A 14,632-nucleotide genomic window follows, 5' to 3' on the forward strand; every position below is an offset into this window, starting at 1 on the left:
CTAGGTTTTGAACCCAGGTTTCCCCCATTGTAAGTGGATTCTTTACCAGCTGAGCCATAAGGTAGGTTCTATGTACCTATAAGGTACATAAGACTGGATTAGGTAAGTGCAGCTCTTCCCCATGGGTGTGGGTTTTTTGTCACTGAGGCCACATGCAGTGGTGGATGCTGGGCTCAGAGGTTCCCAGTCTCTGAGCTCCGTTTGGTCAACTTTCAATTGTTTTACTGGATCAACTGACCACAATAATTAAGTGGTGTTTTTGTCCTCGTTTGTATTTCTTTTCAAGGTCTCTTTCCCTAAATTCACTGACCAAACTCATTTCATTCCTAGCAATGCTTGTTATCACTGAAAGTTGCATCTTTAAATTGCCTCAAGATCCCAAGTTTAGAAGGTTTTAGAATTTCAGAAGGCTTGACTTTTCCTCTTCTTTCTTTTCCTCTTTTTCTCTTCTTCTATCCAAGAGTCATGGCACAGTGGCATTGGAATTGGTTCTAAAATTTACAAATTTTACCTACAGGACCTTCTACCTATAGGTCCAGATCATTCTCCCTACCTGCATCATCTAAGCAAGAATGGACTGACTTAAAAGAATGTGAACTGACTCCCACAGCCCAGTGGGCACTCCTGGCCTCTGTGAGGTCCAGCAAGAAACTTAAGAGCAGAAGACCCTGTTTCTTAAGTCACATTTCCAGGCACATTGTGACAAAGAACAACAATACAATAAAGGAAGTTAAGGTTTTGGGCTGATAACCTCCTCAGCTCTTTCTTATCATAGATTGAAATATGGAATTAGCTTCTTTGATTTGAGCTCCAAGATTTTAAGTCACACTTCTTTTCTCTATAATTTCTTTAACTTGTGCCATTGTCTATTGTGCTAGGTTGAATTGAGTTCCCCCAAAGGATATGTTGGTATTGTCCTTGGTGGCTCTGTGGTAAAGAGCCAACCTGCCAATGTGGGAGATCTGGGTTTGACCCCTGGGTGGGGGAATATCCCATGGAGAAGGCAATGACAATCCTTCTTGCCTGGGAAATCCCATAGACAGAGAAGCCTGATGTGCTACAGTCCATGGGGTTTGCAAAGAGTTGGACATGACTGAGGGAGTGACACACCCACATATATTCCATCTTTTAATGTATATCTTTCCTACATAAAAACAAACAAACAAACAAAATAAAAAACCAGAAAAATTTAAACGTTAAAGCATAGAAACTGTAAGTGGAAATATCTGATATTTTGCATGCATTATAAAAGTCTTCTGTGTTTGCCTGCCTAAATTTGAATTCTGCAATACCCATCCTATCATTAAGAGGAAAAACACACACACACACAAAAACATGAAGCAAAACATAAAATCAGTGTTAAAAGAGTGAAGACTGCCAGCACAATAACCTAATATATGTTGAGAAATTGTTTACTTCATTCCATCGTGGAGGATCAAATGCAGTCCTTTATTTTTTAAAATAAATTTATTTATTTTAATTGGAGGCTAATTAATTTACAATATTGTATTGGTTTTGCCATACATCAACACAGGTATACATGTGTTCCCCATCCTGAACCCCCCCTCTCCTCCCTCCCTGTAACCATCCCTCTGGATCGTCTCAATGCACAGGCCCCAGGCATCCAGTATCATGCAACGAATCTGGACTGGCAATTCGTTTCATATATGATATTATACATGTTTCAATGTCATTCTCCAAAATCATCCCACCCTCTCCCTCTCCCACAAAGTCCAAAGGACTGTTCTATACATCTGTGTCTCTTTTGCTGTCTCGCATACAGGGTTATCATCACTATCTTTCTAAATTCCATATATATGTGTTAGTATACTGTATTGGTGTTTTACTTTCTGGCTTACATCACTCTGTATAACAGGCTTCACTTTCACCCACCTCATTAAAACGAATTCAAATATATTCTTTGGAATGGCTGAGTAATACTCCATTGTGTATATGTACCACAGCTTTCTGATCCATTTACCTGTTGATGGACATCTAGGTTGTTCCATGTCCTGGCTATTATAAACAGTGCTGCGATGAACACTGGGGTACATGTGTCTCTTTCAGTTCTGGCTTTCTCAGTGTGTATGCCCAGCAGTGGGATTGCTGGCTCATACAGCAGTTCTATTCCCAGTTTTTAGGGGAATCTCCATCCTGTTCGCCATAGTGGCTATACTAGTTTGCATTCCCACCAACAGTGTTAAGAGGGTCCCCTTTTCTCCACACTCTCTCCAGCGTTTATTGCTTGTAGACATTTGGATCGCAGACATTCACTGGCGTGAACTGGTACCTCATTGTTTTTATTTGTATTTCTCTGATAAAGAGTGATGTTGAGCATCTTTTCATGTGTTTGTTAGCCATCTGTATGTCTTCTTTGGAGAAATGTCTATTTAATTCTTTGGCCCATTTTTTGATTGGGTTTTTTATTTTTCTGGAATGGAGCTGCATAAGTTGCTTATATATTTTTGAGATTAGTCTTTTGTCAGTTGCTTTATTTGCTATTACTTTCTCCCATTCTGAAGGCTGTCTTTTCATCTTGCTTACAGTTTCCTTTGTTGTGCAGAAGCTTTTAATTAGGTCCCATTTGTTTAATTTTGCTTTTATTTATGGGATGTGGGTCATAGAGGACCCTGCTGTGATTTATGTCGGAGAGTGTTTTGCCTATGTTCTCCTGTAGGAGTTTTATATTTTCTAGTCTTATATTTAGATCTTTGATCCATTTTGAGTTTACTTTTGTGTATGTTGTTAGAAAGTGTTCTAGTTTCATTCTTATACGAATGGTTGACCAGTTTTCCCAGCACCACTTGTTAAAGAGATTGTCTTTAATCCACTGTATGTTCTTTCCTCCTTTGTCAATGATAAGGTGTCCACAGGTGCATGGATTTATCTGTGGGATTTATATTTTGTCCCATTTATCTGTATTTCTGTCTTTGTGCCAGTACCATACTGTTTTGATGACTGTCTTGATGACTGAGGCTTTGTAGTAGAGCCTGAAGTCAAGCAGGTTAATTTCTACAGTTCCCTTCCTCTTTCTCAAGATTGCTTTGGTTATTCGAGGTTTTTTGTATTTCCATACAAATTGTGAAATTATTTGTTCTAGCTCTGTGAAAAATACCATTGGTAGCTTGATAGGGACTGCATTGAATCTATAGATTACTTTGTGTAGTATACTCATTTTCACTATATTGATTTTTCCGGTCCATGAACATGGTATATTTCTCCATCTAGTAGTGTCCTGTTTGATTTCTTTCGCCAGTGTTTTATAGTTTTCTATATATAGGTCTTTAGTTTCTTTAAGTAGATATATTCCTAATTATTTTATTATTTTTGTTGCAATGGTGAGTGGAATTGTTTCCTTATTTTTTCATTCTATTTTCTCATTATTAGTGTATAGGAATGCAAGGGATTTATCTGTTTTGATTTTATATCCTACAACTTTACTATATTCATTTATTAGCTCTAGTAATTTTCTGGTGGAGTCTTTAGGGTTTTCTATGTAGAGGATCATGTCATCTGCAAACAGTGAGAGATTTACTTCTTCTTTTCCAATTTGGATTCCGTTTATTTCTTTTTCTTCTCTGATTTTTGTGGCCAAAACTCCCAGAACTATGTTGAATAATAGCGGTGAAAGTGGGCACCCTTGTTTTGTTCCTGACTTTAGGGGAAATGCTTTCAATTTTTCACCATTGAGGTAATGTTTGCTCTGGGTTTGTCATATATAGCTTTTATTATGTTGAGGTATGTTCCTTCTATTCCTGCTTTCTGGAGAGTTATTATCCTAAATGGATGTTGAATTTTGTCAAAGGCTTTCTCTGCATCTACTGAGATAATCATATGACTTTTATTTTTCAACTTTTTAATGTGATGTTTTACATTGATTGATTTGGAGATACTGAAAAATCCTTGCATCCCTGGGATAAAGCCCACTTGGTCATGGTGTATGATCTTTTTAATATTTTGTTGGATTCTGATTGCTAGAATTTTGTTAACAATTTTTGCTTCTATGTTGATAAACTGATAAGTGATATTGGCGTGTAGTTTTCTTTTTTATGGCATCTTTGTCTCATTTTGATATTAGGGTGACGGTTGCCTCACAGAATCAGTTTGGCAGTTTTCCTCCCTCTACAATTTTCTGGAAGACTTTGAGTAGGATAGGTGTTAACTTGCTTATAAATTTTTGGTAGAATTCAGCTGTGAAGCCATCTGGACCTGGGCTTTTGTTTACTTGGATATTTCTGATTACAGTTTCAATTTCTGTGCTTGTGATGGGTCTGTTAACATTTTCTATTTCTTCCTGGTTAAGTTTTGGAAAGTTATACTTTTCTAAGTATTTGTCCATTTCTTCCAAGTTGCCCATTTTATTGGCATATAGTTGCTGATAGTAATCTCTTATGATACTTTGTATTTGTGTGTTTTCTTCTGTGATTTTTCCATTTTCATTTCTAATTTTGTTGATTTGATTCTTCTCCCTTTGTTTCTTGATGAGTCTGGCTAATGGTTTGTCTATTTTATTTATCTCTGAAAGAAATAGCTTTTAGGTTTGTTGATTTTTGCTATGGTCTCTTTTGTTTCATTTGCATTTACTTCTTGCCTAATTTTTAAGATTTCTTTCCTTTTACTAATCCTGGGGTTCTTAATTTCTTCTTTTTCTAGTTGCTTTAGATGTAGAGTTAGGTTATTTATTTGACTTTTTTCTTGTTTTTTGAGGTAAGCCTGTGTTGCTATGAACCTTCCCATTAGCACTATTTTTACTGAGTCTTATAGGTTTTGGGTTGTTGTGTTTTCATTTCCATTCATTTCTATGCATAATTTGATTTCTTTTTTGATTTTGTCTGTGATTTGTTGATTTTTCAGATGCATGTTTTTTAGCCTCAATATGTTGGTACTTTTAAAAGTCCCCCCCCCCCCCTCCTGTAGTTGACATCGAATCTTATGGCATTCTGATCAGAAAAGAAGCTTGGAATTATTTCAGTTTTTTTTTTTTTAATTTCAGGTCAATTTAAAATAGTTTTTAGTTACTTCTCATGACTTTCTGACGTTGTTTTCTTTGGTGTAACAGCAGAAATTGAATGTTTTTTTGTTATTTAAACATTTATAAGCTGTGTCAGAGAAAACTAGAGACAACTCTCCTAGCTAGTGAGAGATGTATAATTATGTCCCCAGACTGAAAAGTTTTATATTGTCCTGTCAGATACTATTTACCCTATCTGTTTAGAGGGCAGTACACTTAAGAAATAATTTGGGACAATTTATGACCCTTTGATAGAGATCACCCTCACAGGCAAGTATGCTGTGAATACTTTTCTCTGTTTCATTGGGATAAGGTACGTTTTGTGAGCTGCCTGGTGAACCATTTATTGTGTATAGATTCTGGATATATAAATTATATTTATTATATTGCACACCCTTCATGATTACCAAAATATATCTATTGATTGTAGACCCAAATGTCAAACCATGTGATTTGCAAAGCTTATCGTGAAGTATTAAAACTTTGTGAAATGTAGCACTTATGGATAAAAGCATGATGTGCAAAGCTATGGGAAAAAATATTTTTTAAATGTTCCTGAACTGCTTACTTGAAAACTGAGCTTTTATAGTCCTGGTCTATGTCTCCTTTAGTGAAAAGCATTGCTGACTAAATTGCTTGAAAAAATCAATTTCTTATTGTGCAGTATAGTGATTTTTATCCTTTTGAAGGATACTTTGATGAAGGGTTCTTTTCTGCATTTTTCTGCATTACATTCTAATTGTAACCCATCTAAACGTGTCCCTTGAACCACAGTATGTTTTACATAGTTAGAAAAACTTGCCTTTTCACTGTTTTATGAAGAGGAATGCATGGAAAGTTTTCTCTTGAGATTTTTATACACGTTTTGAAACATGGAAAATGCTTTGATTGTTTTCATTTTTCCAGTATCTCTAAATCTAAAAGTGGCCTGTGTTTACAAAAATTAGAATTATGATGCTGTTACTGGAAAGGTTTTCCAGGGAAAAGTGAGCAAATCTTGCTGTTTGAAATGGTGTCTGTGTTACAAATTTTAAGCATCTTTCCATATTGTTGAGGCAGTATTTGCCCATAATGACTTGAATGTATGGGAACAAAATAACTTTCAACATTTGCCTTTAATTAGTAATTTTTTTTTATATATAGATGCCATGAAACAGGCTCTTCTTGCAAACAGAAAAAAGTTTGAGGTGAACAAAAATCTACTATCAAAATCACTAACGAAAAGCTTGATAGTGTTTGGGAAACACACTAAGAACAAGGGTAAAGTGGTTTAAATTTTTGTGACACAATGACATTTTGTCTAATTTCTTAGTGTCTCATGGTGCATATAACCTAAGGCAAACACTATTACATTTTCCTGTGCAAAACATACATTGCCTGTTTTTTTTTTCCTCTAAGCAGGTTAATTCTTTAGTGTTGTAATCCTACTCCTTAAGATAATTGAGATATATTTCCTAGAAGATCATAAAGATAATCTTTTTCCTTCACCTTTCAGAGAATAATTGAGTTTTCCTACTATGGAATTAAATTATATTCCTTCCAGACCTATCCAAGCTGAACATAACACTGATGTCTTAAACCATTTTCCTTGTGATGTGCTCAGTCTCTCAGTCGTGTCCGACTCTCTGTGACCCCATGGACTGTAGCCTGCCACACTCTTGTGTCCAAGGGATTCTCCAGGCAAGGCTACTGGAGTGGGTTGCCATTTCCTTCTCTAGCGGATCTTCCCGATCCAGGGATGGAACCTGCATCTATTGCATCTCCTGCATTGGCAGGTGGGTTCTTTACCACTAGCACCCCCTGGGAAGCTCAGTAAGGATTCCCATTATGCCTGTACCAATAAGGGTTGCCTGTCAGGCATTCTAAGTCGGCCCAAGGCCACACACTAAGATGCTTGATGAAAGGACCCAGTAGGAAACAGCGGGCTTGGTTTCCTCTGGGCTCTCCAGGCAGCTGGATGATTTCTCCAAACACATCTCAAATTCCACCGGAACTCCCCCGCTGCAAAACCAGTCCCCTCCACATAGCATTTTCAAAGCTGGTGCATGGTCATCCAGCTGTCAGTGCCGAACTCGAGTTACATGGTGGCAAAAGGCAGTTATCTCAGCTGGACTCGGAGGCAGCCTTGATTATACAGTTACCAGGCAGAAAACACATGCTGTCAGTGTAACCAAAGGAAATGCTTTTAAGAGAAATCAGGGAAATAGCAGACGCAGAGAAGAAAACTGGAATGTACCAGGGACTAACCAAAATCTATGGTTTGCAGCTGGAAGAAAACACCAAGTAACACCTTGCTGGCACAAAACTTTTCTTCAATAACCAACTGATCCCCTTTTCTTAAAGCAGGAGCAGAAAGGGTTCCAAGCCAATGAAACCGTGGTGAGCACTGACAGAGAATCCTGTGGACTTGTGAAAATGCAGCCTCAGGGCCCACACGCGAAGGAGAGCACTGGCCCAGCACTGCCAGAACTGCTTTTAAATCCATGTCATTCTTCACTCCAGCTGGACCTCCAGCCTCAGGAGTGATGGATGAGAATACACAGGCCTGCAGCGGCAGACGTCTGTGGAGAGGCATCGGCCCAGGGCTGCCGGGTTCTCGAGGGACACGGCTGTCACCAGGTCTGATGGGCACACCTTGTGAGCTGCAAGTATCTGTGAGTTGCTACTCAGGAGGACATGCAGGAAGCTCCTCTCTCTCTTTTCAGGTGCTGTTCAAGATTCCAGCAAAAGATCAGAATAAAGATGGATACAACCAGTATGGAAAACAGTACAGAGTCTCCTTAAACAGCTGGGAATAAAAACTACCGTATGACCCAGCAAGCCCAGTACTGAGCATATACCTCTGAGAAAACTGTAATTCAAAGATGCATGGTACCCGAGTGTTCACTCTAGCATTATTTACAGCAGTTAGGACATGGAAGCCACCTATATGTTCACTGATACGTGAACGGATAAAGAAGACGTGAAACACCCCCCCCCACACACATATATATATATATATATATATATACAATCAAATACTGCTGCTGCTGCTGCTGCTGTGTCACTTCAGTTGTGTCCAACTCTGTGCGACTCCATAAACGGCAGCCCACCAGGCTCCCCCTTCCCTGGGATTCTCCAGGCAAGAACACTGGAGTAGGTTGCCATTTCTTGTGACAGTTAACTCTATTCAGTTATGTGGAAAAGGTTAATCTTTTTTTTTTTTAACTTTTTATTTTTACTTTATTTTACTTTACAATACTGTATTGGTTTGGCCATACGTTGACATGAATCCACCACAGGTGTACATGTGATCCCAAACATGAACCCCCCTCCCACCTTCTTCCCCACAACATCCCTCTGGGATATTCCCGTGCACCAGCCCCAAGCATGCTGTATCCTGCATCGGACATAGACTGGTGATTCGATTCTTACATGATAGTATACATGTTTCAATGCCATTCTCCAAAATCATCCCACCCTCTCCCTCTCCCTCTGAGTCCAAAAGTCCGCTATACACATCTGTGTCTTTTTTGCTGTCTTGCATACAGGGTCATTATTGCCATCTTTCTAAATTCCATATATATGTGTTAGTATACTATATTGGTGTTTTTCTTTCTGGCTTACTTCATTCTGTATAATCGGCTCCAGTTTCATCCATCTCATCAGAACTGATTCAAATGTATTCTTTTTAACGGCTGAGTAATACTCCATTGTGTATATGTATCACAGCTTTCTTATCCATCCATCTGCTGATGGACATCTAGGTTGTTTCCATGTCCTGGCTATTATAAACAGTGCTGCGATGAACATTGGGGTACATGTGTCTCTTTCAATTCTGGTTTCCTCAGTGTGTATGCCCAGCAGTGGTATTGCTGGGTCATATGGCAGTTCTATTTGCAATTTTTTAAGGAATCTCCACACTGTTTTCCATAGTGGTTGTCAACCACTTGTAAAAGAATGAAACTGGATCACTTTCTAACACTGCACACGAAAATAAACTTAAAATGGATTAAAGATCTAAATGTAAGACCAGAAACTATAAAACTCCTAGAGGAGAACATAGGCAAAACACTCTCCGACATAAATCACAGCAGGATCCTCTATGATCCACCTCCCAGAATTCTGGCAATAAAAGCAAAAATAAACAAATGGGAAAAGGTTAATCTTATGTTGTGAATAATGCGTACCTTTTAACTGAGTTGCATTTACTCTTTTTTTTTTTTTTTTTTTTCTTTTCAAACTCATTGTTGTGCCAAAGTGGGGAAATAGTTAAGTGAAGTATTCCTGTTTGGTAATCTTCTCTGATAAATAGTATAAACTCACTGAATCTACTTATCTTATTAGGACATATAGGTTATTCAGGAAGAAGTGAAAAGTAAACTGCTTTCATTAACAGATGAAACGAATGTTTCTGGAAAACTTATAGTACAGTAAATCATCACTAGCTTTCAAGAAGTAGAGATCTGTCAGGAAGCATTTAACAGGAGGCTTCTTGTGTGCTGTTTTGTATCTGTCATGAATCCTCTCTCCCTTATTATTCCTGAACATTCAGGAGTTAAGTGGAGTAGCAAACTACTCCTGGAGGCTTAGGAATGCATGAATTTCCTTTGTTAGTTTTTCCATACGGTGATCAGTAACTATTTACGACCCTCTTCCATTTTACAAACTATACGGTAAAAGTGATTAGTTACAACCTTCTCTCTCTTTCATATGGATGACCTCATGTCTCCTTGATAACTTGTAAGTTTTGATTTATCTCTGCTGAAAATAGCTACCTTGGAGCAGCACCTGTGCTTTGCTGGAGCACCCATGAAGTGATATCCCTAGTCCAAGGTAAGAAACCCAAATAAGATGGTAGGTGTTGTGAGAGGGCATCAGAGGGCAGATGAATTGAAACCATAATCACAGAAAACTAGCCAGTATGATCACACAGACCACAGCCTGGTCTAACTCAATGAAATTAAGCTATGCCATGTGGGGCCACCCAGACGGGTGGATCATGGTGGAGAGGTCTGACAGAATGTGGTCCACTGGATAAGGGAATAGCAAAGCACTTAGTATTCTTGCCTTGAGAACCCCATGAACAGTATGGAAAGGCAAAATGATAGTGTACTGAAAGAGGAACTCCCTGAGTCAGTATATGCCTAATATGCTACTATAGATCAGTGGAAATGACTCCAGAAAGAATGAAGGGATGAAACCAATGCAAAAACAATACCTAGTTGTGGATGTGGCTGGTGATAGAAGTAAAGTCTGATGCTGTAAAGAGAAATATTGCATAAAACCTGGAATATCAGGTCCATGAATCAAGGCAAATTGGAAGTGGTCAAGCAGTAGATAGCAAGAGAGAATATTGACATTCTAGGGATCAGCGAACTAAAATAGACTGGAATGGGTGAATTTAACTCAGATGACCATTATATCTACTACAGTGGGCAGGAATCCCTTAGAAGAAATGGAGTAGCGATCATGTTCAACAAAAGAGTCTGAAATGCAGTACTTGGGTGCAATTTAAAAAATGACAGAATGATTTATGTTCATTTCCAAGGCAAACAATTCAATATCACAGTAATCCAAGCCTATGCCCCAACCAGTAGCACTGAAGAAGCTGAAGATGAATGGTTTTATGAAGACCTATAAGATGTTTTTGAACTAACACTGAAAAAAACATGTCCTTTTCATTATAGGGGACTGGAATGCAAAAGAAGGAACAGGAAACACCTGGAGTAACAGGCAAATTTGGCCTTGGAGTATGGAACGAAGCAGGGCACAGGCTAATAGAGTTTTGCCAAGAGAACCCACTGGTCATAGCAAACAGCATCCTCAGACAACACAAGAGGAGACTCTACACATGGACATCACCAGATTGTCAACACCAAAATTAGATTGATTCCATTCTGAAGGAGATCAACCCTGGGATTTCTTTGGAAGTAATGATGCTAAAGCTGAATCTCCAGTACTTTGGACACCTTATGCGAAGAGTTGACTCATTGGAAAGGACTCTGATGCTGGGAGAGATTGGGGGCAGGAGGAGAAGGGGACGACCCAGGATGAGATGACTGGATGGCATCATGGACTCGATGGACATGAGCTCCGGGAGATGGTGATGGACAGGGAGGCCTGGCGTGCTGTGATTCATGGGGTCGCAGAGTCGGACATGACTGAGCGACTAAACTAAACTAAACTAAAAACTAAACTATATTCTTTGCAGCCAATGATGGAGAAGCTCTATACAGTCAGCAAAAACAAGATCAGGACCTGACTGTGGCTCAGATCATGAACTCTTGATTGCCAAATTCAGACTTAAATTGAAAAATTAGGGGAAATCACTAAACCATTCAGGTATGACTTAAATCAAATCACTCATGATTATACAGTGGGAATGAGAAATAGATTTAAGGCACTAGATCTGATAGAGTGCCTGATGAACTATGGAAGGAGGTTCATGACAGGGTATAGGAGACAGGGATCAAGACCATCGCCATGGAAAAGAAATGCAAAAAAGAAAAATGGCTTTTTGAGGAGGCCTTACAAATAGCTGTGAAAGAAGAGAAGTGAAAAGAAAAGGAGAAAAGGAAAGATATAAGCATCTGAATGCAGAGTTCCAAAGAATAGCAAGAAGAGTTAAGAAAGCCTTCCTCAGCAATCAATGTAAAGAAATAAAACAAAACAAGAGAAAGGGAAAGACTAGAGATCTCTTCAAGAAAATTAGAGATACCAAGGGACTATTTCATGCAAAGATGGGCTCGATGAAGGACAGAAATTCTATGGACCTTATATAAGCAGAAGATACTAAGAAGAGGTGACAAGAATACAGAGAAGAACTGTACAAAGAAGAGCTTCATGATCCAGATAATCACAATGGTGTGATCACTCACCTAGAGACAGACATCCTGGAATATGAAGTCAAGTGGGCCTTAGAAAACATCACTACGAACGAAGTTAGTGGAGGTGATGGAATTCCAGTTGAGCTATTTTAAATCGCGAAAGATGATGCTGTGAAAGTGCTGCACTCTATATGCCAGCACATTTGGAAAAGTAAGCAGTGGCCACCGGACTGGGAAAGGTCAATTTTCATTCCAATCCCTCAAAGAAAGGCAATGCCAGAGAATGTTCAAACTACCTCACATTTGCACTCATCTCACACAATAGCAAACAATGCTCAGAATTCTCCAAGCCAGGCTTCAGCAATACATGAACGATGAACTTCCAGATGTTCAAGCTGGTTTTGGAAAAGGCAGAGGAAGCAGAAGTCAAATTGCCAACATCTGCTGGATCATCAAAAAACAAGAGAGTTCCAGAAAAACATCGATTTCTGCTTTGTTGACTATGCCAAAGCCTTTGACTCTGTGGATCACAATAAACTGAGGAAGATTCTGAAAGACACGGGAATACCAGACCACCTGACCTGCCTCTTGAGAAATCTCTATTCAACAGTTAGAAGTGGACATGGAACAACATGTCAAGGCTGTATATTATCACCCTGCTTATTTAAATTATATGCAAAGTACATCATGAAAAAAGCTGGGCTGGAAGAAGCACAAGCTGGAATCAAGATTGTTGGTAGAAATGTCAATAACTTCAGATATTCAGATGACACCACCCTTATGGCAGAAAGTAAAAAGGAACTAAAAAACCTTTTGATAAAAATGAAACAGGAAAGTGAAAAAGTTGGCTTAAAGCTCAACATTCAGAAAATGAAGATCATGGCATCTATTTCCCATGAAATAGAAGGGGAAACTGTCAGAATTTATTTTTTGGGGCCCCCAAAATCACTGCAGATGGTGATTGCAGCCATGAAATTAAAAGACGCTTAGTCTTTGGAAGAAAAGCTATGACCAACCTAGATAGCATATTCAAAAGCAGAGATATTACTTTGATGACAAAGGTCCATTTAATCAAGGCTATGGCTCTTCTGGTTCTCATATATGGATGTGAGACTTGGACTGCGAAGAAAGCTGAGTGCCAAGGAATTGATGATTTTGAACTGTGGTGTTGGAGAAGACTCTTGAGAGTCCCTTGGACTGCAAGGAGATCCAACCAGTCCATTCTGAAGGAGATTAGCCCTGGGTGTTAATTGGAAGGAATGATGGTAAAGCTGAAACTCCAATACTTTGGCCAATTCATGTGAAGTGTTGACTCACTGGAAAAGACCCTGATGCTTGGAGGGATTGGGGGCAGGAGCGGAAGAGGATGAGATGGTTGGGTATCATCAGTGACACAATGGACATGAGTTTGAGTGAACTCTGGGAGTTGGTGATGGACAGGGAGGCCTGGCATGCTGCTATCATGGGGTTGCAAAAGTCAACACGACTGAGCGACAGAATTGAACTGAAGACAGTATAAATATCCACACAATGTTCAATAAAACACGTTTGCTGCATCAGTGCTTTGTTTCCCATGTATTTTTCACTCTCTTTCTCTCTCAGGCTAGTTTTCTGGAGTGCGGAGGCTCACTGCCCTCACCTTCTTGCCTGGGCTTCTAAGACCCTCTCGAGAAGGTGCTCTGTGCCTTCACTCCTTCAAGAGGGGCCTGATATTTCTTGAACAGTGCAAGCCCTGCATCAGGGGCTTTATTGGCTTTCTGCATAAATCAAGGATAATCAGCCTCTTTCTCTCTCCTTCACTCTCTTATTGCCAAATCCTGACCTCCAGGTTCCAGTCCATTAAAGGACCTCAACAAGTGGTACCCAGAACAAGTTCTTGGTACACGTGGCAGATTCAGAGTGTCCCTAGGGCCTATTGAAACAGGTAAGTACTAAGACATGGGTCAAAAGGCTGGAAAGCCCCATCAATTTTCTACTTCAGCACTTGTTTAAGTTCAGGGATTTTGAGTTCCACATCAGTGAATAGAGGCTTGCCTTCAGACAGTGGTTGAAAGTAATGCTAGGTTCACTGATGAAGGTAGTTTTGATTTAGAAATTTGGCACTGGGGCAAAGAGAATGTTGAACGTGCCGCCAGATGGAAAAAAATATCCTGATAGAATTTTGGCCCCTATGGGCTCTCATTGCAGCCATTATTTTGCCACTTCAAGGTAATTCTAACCCTCCTAATATTCAGCAACAGGCAGAACATTTATTACATGAATATGAAATAGATGATGATATCCTACGAAAGGCCCAATTAGAACAACATAAAATATTTCAGTATTTTCCTACAAGCCCTTCCCTGGAACTCCAAATGCTCCTCCCCTGCCAGTGGGCACAAATCTCAAAGTCTCTCCCTTGCTAGAACCTAATGATTCTGGCAAGGACTCCCCTAACACATCTTTTGACCTTTAAACAAATTACACCTTTCTGAATAACAATAATCTATCTACTCACTCTCCTTCACGACAGAGCTCTCTGAATTGCTGGCTTTGCAATCACAAGTCTCTGAAGCCAGTGTTTTCCTCTACCTTTCCAGTTTTTAGAAATCCTGATGATCAAGGGCACATAATACCTCGTTATGAAGGTATTAACATTTTTCACATGCACCAAATTAAAAAAAAATGCTATAACTATGTACTGCCCACATTCACCTTTTACTAAAGCATTTCTAAATTCTATAACATCCTCTACAGGAGGTTTTATTCCCCATGATTGGCAAACTTTAATAAAAACTTTACTTAAATCAGGAGACTATCTTCAGTCAATGAT

The sequence above is a fragment of the Budorcas taxicolor genome, chromosome Y, assembly GCF_023091745.1.
Source record: "Budorcas taxicolor isolate Tak-1 chromosome Y, Takin1.1, whole genome shotgun sequence".
NCBI lineage: Eukaryota > Metazoa > Chordata > Mammalia > Artiodactyla > Bovidae > Budorcas > Budorcas taxicolor.